General features: G+C 38.0%; 1 pseudogene; it reads right to left on the reverse strand.

Annotated features, from left to right (window-relative positions):
• Positions 1–843: 843 nt before the first annotated feature.
• On the reverse strand, positions 844–5,616 carry LOC148571638 (uncharacterized; annotated as a pseudogene).
• Between the last annotated feature and the right edge of the window lie 4,166 nt (positions 5,617–9,782).

Here is a 9,782-nt window from a genome sequence, read left to right on the forward strand (position 1 = left end):
TCAACTTGGGATTTTTATTTTGTTTTTCTGCTTAAGGCTAGTATTGTGGTTTATAGAATAAGAGGGGGTTTAAAGGTTCAAGGGGATTGACAAAGGTGATGTAAAAGGTAGGCTAATTTGGGATAAGTGAGCTAAAATCAAACAATGGCCTCAATCACTCTCTTGGTATGTATTTCTATTCTATAATCGGACATATAGATTAAAACAAAGTAAAGAACATCAGAATAAGTAAGAAGGGCGGAACACACAGGAATAAAATTATGGTTTGAATGTAACTATACAATTAAACTCAAAACTCACAGGCTGTGTATTCTCTAGCTCAAAAATCATTTATCAATTATGTATGTCATGCAAGTAAAATTAAAAGTTCCCATTATTCTCAATGTAAAATTTATTTTGAATGGCTTTAAAGTTTGTGTTTCTCCTTGATGAAATGTTGTTAACTAGCTAACATGGAATGCTATATATACAAGGTGTGGGTTGTTTCTATTATGTTCAAGTCTCTAGTTTACTTCTTTTTTATATTTTCAAATTAAACTAAGCTATCTTATGCTAAAAAGGGTAAACTATACTAATTAATCCACAATTTCTATAACTAATAAGTTAGAATTGCAACTAAACTAAATGGCTAAAATATGAACTAAAGTGCGAAATACAGAAAATAGAGTATAAATACATGACAATAGCAATGTATAAGTACTGGGAGAATAAAAATAAAAATAAAGAGAAAAATACAAAAAAATAGCAAAATAAAATGAAAGAGTCTGTAGCGGTTCACCAAAAAATACGCCAGAGATGGTGACCTCTCCACACTTAAAATGAAGCATCGTCCCTGATGCTCACTCAAGCAGGGTGTGAAGGGGTGTCATCACTGGAAGGGTGGGTAGCTGGAGTCTCTGTGGTGGTGGTCTGAGGATCTGCCTATTGCAGAGGAGGTGCTGACTGGATAGGGATCTCGGGGTCTACAGCCTGAATCTGAGACGGAGCCTCCTGATGTGATGCGGCCTGCTCTGTGCCTGCCTGCGCAGCATCGCTCTGTGGATGGGTCTCTGCCTCGTGATCATCCGCCTCCTCTTCAGATGCCTCGAATAGTGTGTCAGGCTCGGAGGGGATGTCGCCAGATCGTATCATCAGCTTCAGGTGCTCATAGCGTCGCTTGTTACGACGCTCCATCTGGTCAAGCCGTCGAAATAGGTGGTGCACTAGGTGATAGATGGGCTCTGAGGCAAGTGGAGGTGCAGTGGTGGTAGCAGGGGTAGCTGGGGTTGCTGTGGAAGAAGAGGAGCCGGCAGATGGTGTGGCTGTCTCAGTAGTAGCAGTGAGGAATGGAGGTCTGTAGCCCAAAGCCAGAAAGTTCCTGCTGTAAGGGATAATCTTCTTGCATTCTGCAGCAGGTGGCTTCTCATCAGCATCCTCCCAAGGCACGTCAGCTCGACGGCCTAGCTGTGTAATCAGATAAGGAAAGGGTAGAGTGCCTCAGACATGGACCCTGGCCATATAGTACCGGATAAAGCGTGGAAGGTACATGTCCTTACCATCCATCACACACCATAGGAGGGTGATCATAGCGGCAGGTATCTCTATCTCATGGGTACTTGGCATGACAAAATTACTCAGGATCTGGTGCCATAGCCGAGCCTCATCATTTAAGTAAATCCGCTTGATTTCCTTTGGCATGGTGGTGTTCTGACCCATGATCCATGGAACGGTCGGGTCAAGGGCTATCCTGGCCTTGACTGCATCCCAATCAAATTTCAGGAAGCGCATATCCTCCTCAGCTCTTTGATAGCCATCCAGCTGATCAGATTTAGGCAGAAGCTTCAGAACATCCTCTATGGCCTCTTCAGTGACCAGAATCTGCTTCCCCCTAAGGTTCACTGCATCTAGGGAAGTGTTGAAGTAATTACAGTAGAATTTCCTTACCCAAGATACATTGACCTCAGTCAGGTTTCTCTCCAGGAAGAACCAGCCTCTTTGTTTGATTTGCTCAGAGGTGTATTGCTGGAGTTCTTCTGGGATTTTCAAAGTCCTCTCCAGGTACAAGTTCCTGGAGGTTGCAAACACCGAATACTTCAGCTCACAATATCGGTTTGCAAATCTAAGGGGATCAGTGGCAGGGAGTAGCTGGTCAGCCTTCTCCTGCGGGGTAAAGTGTTTCTCCCGCCAGGAGTTATCGTGCATGATATCCAGGATGGACATGGAGGATTCTCCTCTTTTACGTTTGCCAGTAGTTGCCTTTGCTTTTCCTTTTCTTTAGCTGGCAGACATCCTGAAAAATAGAAAATTAGGATATAATAAAAATAGGAAAACAAATAGGCAAATAATCAAAAGAAACACAAAGTGGCAAAGGAGCAATAGAAGAGGAAATTGAGTTAAGTAAATTTGCATTTAAGGATTTTATAAGAGTTAAAATACTGAGAAAAAAAGTAACAATCCAAAATGTACTTCCATTCAAGTTGATTAGAAAAAGTATCATCTTGCCTTGGTTAGAATGTTAAAAAGAAAGTGAAAAACCAGAAGAGATGTTTTGAAGGGTTAGGTTTGGTTAGAATTTAAAAAAAAAGAGTTTAGGAAGTTAAAATTAGGGAATAAAAATGGATTAGAGTAAGTGACATGAGGATCAATTTCTAAATAACGAGAATTCACAAATTAAAGCAACAGATAACTCAAATTCAAACAAGGAAGTTAGGGATGACTCAAATGAAAATAGCAAAAAGTTGATTTGGTTTCCCTTGACTCTATGTGACCCCCTTAGTGTTGACATATGACTTAGGGATTGAAATTAACTATGCCTATTTGACTTATCTTTGATGTAAGGTTGACTAAGTATGATTAACTCTTCATAATCATCATGTGTTTGTGGTCAATGTCTAGGATAGGTAGCCTTAGCTCTCAATTACTTGCCAAGATGTTTTCTTACATTTGAAGTTTCCTTTCCTTGCATTTAATTGCTTTAACTGTTATTGCTTTGATGTTTAATTTCTTGCATGTTTAATTCCTTAGTTGAGAAATTGGATGTTTGGGTGGAATTGAGTTGTGGATGTCCATTCCGCATTGTGTGAGAATAGTTAATTGGTTTGGTTTCCATTGACGCTAGTCTTTCACTAAGTAATTAGTGAGTTGACTAGGACTTATGGATTGAGATCAATTACACCCTTTGACTAATTCTCAAGGAGGATTGACTAATTTGGATTGATTTCACACAATTGCCATGTTTGTGGTCCACAACTAGGATAGAAAACCTAGATTACCCACTTCTTGCAAAGAGTCCTTTAATTGCTTTCTTTTCAATTCCTTGCATGCTTGTTTCAATTCTTGCTATTTACATTTCTTGCTCTCTTGCTTCCATTCCCAATCCCCCATGTTCTCTCACATAGCCAATAAATGTATATTTCATTGAAACTCCTAAGGAAGACGACCCGGGAGCTAAATACTCTCGGTTTATATTTTGTTTTGTATTGTGATAACATTTGATTGATGGCTAATTTGTTGGGTTAGGACTATACTTACAACGCTAATTCCATTTTGATAATCGAATTCCTAACCTATGCAAATTGGTCGTCGTCAAATTTGGCGTCGTTGCTGGGGAGTTGCAATGGTGTAAAATTGTTGGCTATTGTAAATATGTTAATATGTAAATAGCTTGCTTTTTGATTATCTTTGTTGATGGTTAGGATTGGGATCCCAGAGTACATTGGACATTCAAGCATTTGGTGGGGAAGTCAAGCGCAAGCCACCATAGCAAGGGCTCTCCCAATTGTCTAACTTAAAGACATTAAATAAAAGTGTTTAGTAACATTGTTCTAACTCTTCTCTTTTTGTATATATTTTGACTTATTTGCTTTTTGTTATGCTTGGTTAGCTTAGAATTAATTTAATTTTGAGTTAGTTATGTTAATTTTGGTTTGGATCATGAATTTATGGGTTCTTGCATGTTTTGGTGTTGAGTTTTGGTTGAACTAAGGTTTGGAGCCTTAGATTTTGAAAGAAAATTTTTTGAAAAACAAGGCATCTATGCGTACGCACCCACCCGTGCATGCGTACACAACTTCTACTTTCTGCAACCTGTGCGTGCGCACCGATCTGTGCGCATGCACACGTATGATTTTGCCTTCTGTCCGCAGTGCTGGCACAGCATGTGCGCGTGAACCCCTGCCCCCTTATGCTCCTGTGCATGCGCACGGACCTGTGTGCGCACGCACACATGATCCTTTAATTATTTTTCAAAAAAAAAGTGTGTTCTGTGCATGCGCACACGCTTGTGCGCACACACACTTCTTGATCTCCTCTCTGTTCAGATTGCTCACACACACTTGTGCATCCGCTCACCCTCCATTTCTTCACCTCTGTGCGTGCGCACACCTAGGTGCGTACGCACGCATCTTGATTCCCTCTCTGCTGATAGCGTTCGCACACCTGGTGCGGATGCACACTCCCCTGATTCGCCTAGTGTGCGTACGCACACTTACCTGTGCGTACGCACACCCCTGTTTTCTCACCCTTATACTTCTTTTCTCCTCTTCTCTCTACTTCTTCTCTTCTTCTCTCTTCCACCCCTCTCTTCTCTTGCTTTTTCCCTCCTCTCTACTTGTTTTACTTTGTTTTGTTTGCATTTCACTTTTATTTTGGTAATTATATTAGCTTTAGTTTAGTTGTTTGACAAATAAATAAGTTGCAAGTGTTTGTTTAACATTGATTGGGTTGCTTCTTGCTTGAATTTGGTTTCAAGTTTGATAAATATGTGCACTGAGCATAAAAGCCTTGTTTAAATGCCTAGATGAATTATGAGTTTGATTCATATGTTGTAGCTACTATATGCATTAAACTTTATCCTTGTTTGGTATCTTGAATTGTGCACTTTCACTTTGGTGAATTGAGTTGAAATTACTTGTTCATCTTGATTTTCATATCATATGGATCACATGTTCGGTACTTGTTTCTTTTTAATGCTTTGCATTTGTTTGAGTGACCTAACTTGATTGCTATCAAGTGTATCACTTTTTGTAACAAGTACCTATACCATGTGACTTTTTCCTTGTTTTTCATGATGAATAAGTAGTTTTCTTTTCATTAATGGATTGGTTGTTGTTTATTGTGATATTTTGTATCACTCTTGAGCTTTCAGTTGCACAACTTCAATATCCAATAATTTCTACATTCAATTCACTCTTGTTGTAGTTGCCTAAGTTGCATGTGCTTGAATGACACTCATCTCTTAGTTGCATCTTAGGCCATTTAGTTGAGGAACTCATGCTTACTTTTTCATTGTGTGGATGCCACATTAGCCGGTCGTCGTGTGTATTTCATGCCACTATACAAAATTTCTCAATTAGATGCTTATTTACTCTCTCCTTTACCCTTTTGTGCTACTTGCCCTATGAGTCCTAACTATACTTTGCTCTTCTTTTTGAGGATGAGACATAAAGGCAAGGAGCCGGGAGAGGAGGAGGACACCGAGGAGGGAGATGCCGAGCATACATGGACTTGGCAATCTCCACACAATCCAAGTCCCCACATCCGCCAACCGAAGGTGGAGCTCTTGAGAGACATTCTCCCCGGATTTTGTTTGTACACGGAGGACCGTGCAACGCTTAAGTGTGGAAGAGGATTCGCCATTTTGGGGTGTAAACTTTCTTTTTCCAAACACCTTGCACTTAATTTTTACTTCTTTTAGTAGGTTTCTTGTATATATTGGGAGTGATTTTGATTATTGCATTGCATTTCCTTCTAGTATATATGTCTTAGGCTATTCATAGTTTATATCTATTGCGTTTTGCATCTTTTTCTTAGTATATATTTTATAGATAGAAATTATGATTGGATGACGTGAATAGTATAGCACCTGGTTCAATTTTGTCCTAATTGTTCATGTTAATTTTTGCTTGTTGAAAATTAGGAATAGAACTAGGAAAGATTTTCAAATTGCATCCATCACAACATACATACATACATACATATAGTAAATAAGTTTTGGTAAAACAACAAAGAATTTTCAAGAAACCCCTTTTTAGGGCATTCCATTGATTAGATTTGAAACTTGTTTTTGAACTTGCTTGAAGTATCTTTTTATGGAACATAGAAAAGAGCTTGAACAAATACCATGTGAGATTTGATCTTTAATTGTGTGGTTGCACATTTTTAACCACAATTTTTTGTTCTTGTGTGATAAACTCCTTTTATGATTGTAATCTTAGATTTGCTTTAGTCTATATGTCCTATATTTGTTGTTTTGGATTACATTTAGTATGATTGAGGCCATCTTTGCATAGCTCACTAACCCATATGGCCAACCCTTGCATCTATCTTTGTAAACCACTTTTTGAGCCTTTAATTCCCGTTTGTTCTCATTATAAGCACATCATTCACCCTAAGTGAAAAACCATTATGTCTATTGATTGTATCCTTGATTAGCTTGGGTTTGAGTGTGTGTGTTAATCAAGTGTGGGGGAAATTTGTGAGAAATATTAGTAGTTAGTTAGCTTTGAGTGTTCATTGAAAATATGGAAAAATGGGTAACTACTCATGCATCTATTGGTTAAAACATATGCATCTCTTTTTGTTGATAATCAGAAAAGAAAAGAAAAAAAAGAAAAAAAAAAGAAAAAGAGAAAAAGAAAAGAAAGATAAATGATAATAAGAATGTAAATAAGAGATGCATATGTAGTTGAATTGGAAAGAGTATGCATGAGTGAATGTGAGAAAGAGAATAAATGGGTAGTTAGGTTGTTTTGTTATGTATATGGCATGATATAGGATTAGGTGGGATAATTGAGCTAATCAAAGATCCAATCTATTAGCCCACTAAACCATATTAATCCTACCCTTACCTAAGCCCCATTACAACCCACAAAAGTCCTCATGATATTTGCATTCATTCATCAAGTATTAGTTGATTGTTAGATGACTTGCAAATCTTTGAGAAACATGATTAAAGGAGGATTGAGTGATTAAACCCTACACACTGAGCGATTAGAGTGTAAACACATCCGGTGAGGGTTTCAATTGCTCAATTCTATGTTTTCATTGCTTATTTTGTATCTTTTTGCAAGTTGTTGAACTTAATTTTGAAAATTTCAAATCAATCTTTGGACATTGATCATATTGCTATATTTTCCTTGTCTTGGCCCTAAGTTCCTACTTGGATTGATTGAGATTCTTTTGTTTATTTTTGCCAAACTCAATAGGAATCATAGTGTAGATATATATAGATAGCATTTAGTAGAGTTACATGTATGTAGGTAGTTGCATTAATAATTACCCCCTTCATTCATCTCCTTTGGTTGGTTTAGCATGAGCACATGCTTGGTTTAAGTGTGGGGGAATTGATGAATCCATATTTTACGATATATTTTGGTTTGATTTGAGTGGATTCCATCACATAAACCCACATTTATTCACCTAAATAGCATGCTTTTGAGATTTCTTCCTAAATTGTGCTTGAAAGTGAAAAGAGCATGCAAAAGGGAAAAATTCAAGAAATGAAGGATTTGGAAAGCTGCCAGCCCTGACCTCTCTGTACTAAATTGGTCATAACTTGAGCTACAGAGGTCCAAATGAGGCAGTTCCAATGGCACTGGAAAGCTAACGTCCAGGGCATCAAAATGATATGCAATTTGCTATAGTGGACATAAGTCTAAGTGTGCGTACGCATAAGTCAGAATTCAGCATGTGTGCGAACGCACACATCTGTGCGTCCGCACAGGTCCCTGCACGTGACCTCATTAATTGCAACTCACTGGCAGCGATTTTTGGGCCCCCAAAACCCAATCTAATTCATTTTTTGAAGCTATTTAAGGCCAAATTGAAGAAGGATGAAGGGGGACAATTAGGTTTAGTTTTTATGATGTTTTCTCTTAGTTTCTAGAGAGAGAAGCTCCCCCCTGTCTCTAGAATTAGGATTTTTAGCTTAGTTTCCTTTTAATTTCAGCACTTTAATTCTTGTTTTAGTGTAGTTTCATTTATGTTTCTATGCTTTATTGTCTTTATCTTCTTCATCTCTTTTGTTATTTTCTCTTTTATGTCAATTTTCATGTTATGAACACTTTTGTTATTTTAATTCCAATTAATGCAAATTTTTGTTTCCATGTCATTTATTGCTTTCTTTAGTTGTCATTGTCATTTTCTTGCTTTTGGTATTTTGGAATTTATTTTATTACAATTTAATATTATTTTATTCTCATGCACACCAAGTGTTTGATAAAATGCTTGGCTTAGTTTTCACTTAGTTTTTCTCCACTCTTGGCTTGAAATTGTTGACTTTGGTAATCCTTGAGTCATTGATGTCCATTCTTGTTTAATATATTAGAGTAGTTAGTTGATTTGGTTTCCCTTGACTCTATGTGACCCCCGTAGTGTTGACATAGGACTTAGGGATTGAAATTAACTATGCCTATTTGACTTATCTTCGATGTAAGGTTGACTAAGTAGGATTAACTCTTCATAATCATCATGTGTTTGTGGTCAATATCTAGGATAGGTAGCCTTAGCTCTCAATTACTTGCCAAGATGTTTTCTTGCATTTGAAGTTTCCTTTCCTTGCATTTAATTGCTTTAACTGTTATTGCTTTGATGTTTAATTTCTTGCACGTTTAATTCCTTGGTTGAGAAATTGGATGTTTGGGTGGAATTGAGTTGTGGATGTCCATTCCGCATTGTGTGAGAATAGTTAATTGGTTTGGTTTCCATTGACGCTAGTCTTTCACTAAGTAATTAGTGAGTTGACTAGGACTTATGGATTGAGATTAATTACACCCTTTGACTAATTCTCAAGGAGGATTGACTAATTTGGATTGATTCCACACAATTGCCATGTTTGTGGTCCACAACTTGGATAGAAAACCTAGATTACCCACTTCTTGGCAAGAGTCCTTTAATTGCTTTCTTTTCAATTCTTGCTATTTACATTTCTTGCTCTCTTGCTTCCATTCCCAATCCCCCATGCTCTCTCACATAGCCAATAAATGTACATTTCATTGCAACTCCTAAGGAAGACGACCCGGGAGCTAAATACTCTCGGTTTATATTTTGTTTTGTATTGTGATAACATTTGATTGATGGCTAATTTGTTGGCTTAGGACTATACTTACAACGCCAATTCCATTTTGATAATCGAATTCCTAACCTATGCAAATTGGTCGTCATCAAATTTGGAAATTTTTTGGGCAATTAGGTAATGCTCATGCATTTCACTAATTAAAACATATGCATTCATAGTCATAAAAAAAACTTGTGCATAACATAGTATGAATAAAAAGAGTAAATAAAGGATGCATATGCCATGTTTGAAAAGAAAATGCATGAGTGAAGTGAGATAGAGAAAAAAATGAAAATGGGTAGAAAGGTTGCATTATCATGTGTACATAGGTGATGTAGGATTAGGTGGACACTCAAGCTAATCAAAGAACTAATTCTTTAAGTCCACTTAACCATATTTCATCCTACCTAACCCTAACCCCATTACATCCCTCTCGAACAGGGGGATCGCTGCAGGCTGTGCGGGCGCACAGAGCTATGCGCTCGCACAAGAGGTTTTCTTTTTGACGTTTGCGGCCGCATGCATGGTGTGCGGACGCACAGAAGGGAAAAAGAAGGTGGTGTACACACGCACAAGTCATGCACGTGCTGCGAACAGAGGGAGTGTTTAGGGGTGTGCGTGCGCACGATGGTGTGCGGACGCACAAGAATGGGAAAACAGGGGAGTTGTGCGCACGCACAAGGCTGTGCGCACGCACAGGTCTCTATTCCTGCAACGAAAATTTTGGTTCTAAGGCACCAAACTTGAC

This window comes from Arachis ipaensis, chromosome B3 (genome assembly GCF_059453495.1).
Source record: "Arachis ipaensis isolate K30076 ecotype BB chromosome B3, ASM5945349v1, whole genome shotgun sequence".
NCBI lineage: Eukaryota > Viridiplantae > Streptophyta > Magnoliopsida > Fabales > Fabaceae > Arachis > Arachis ipaensis.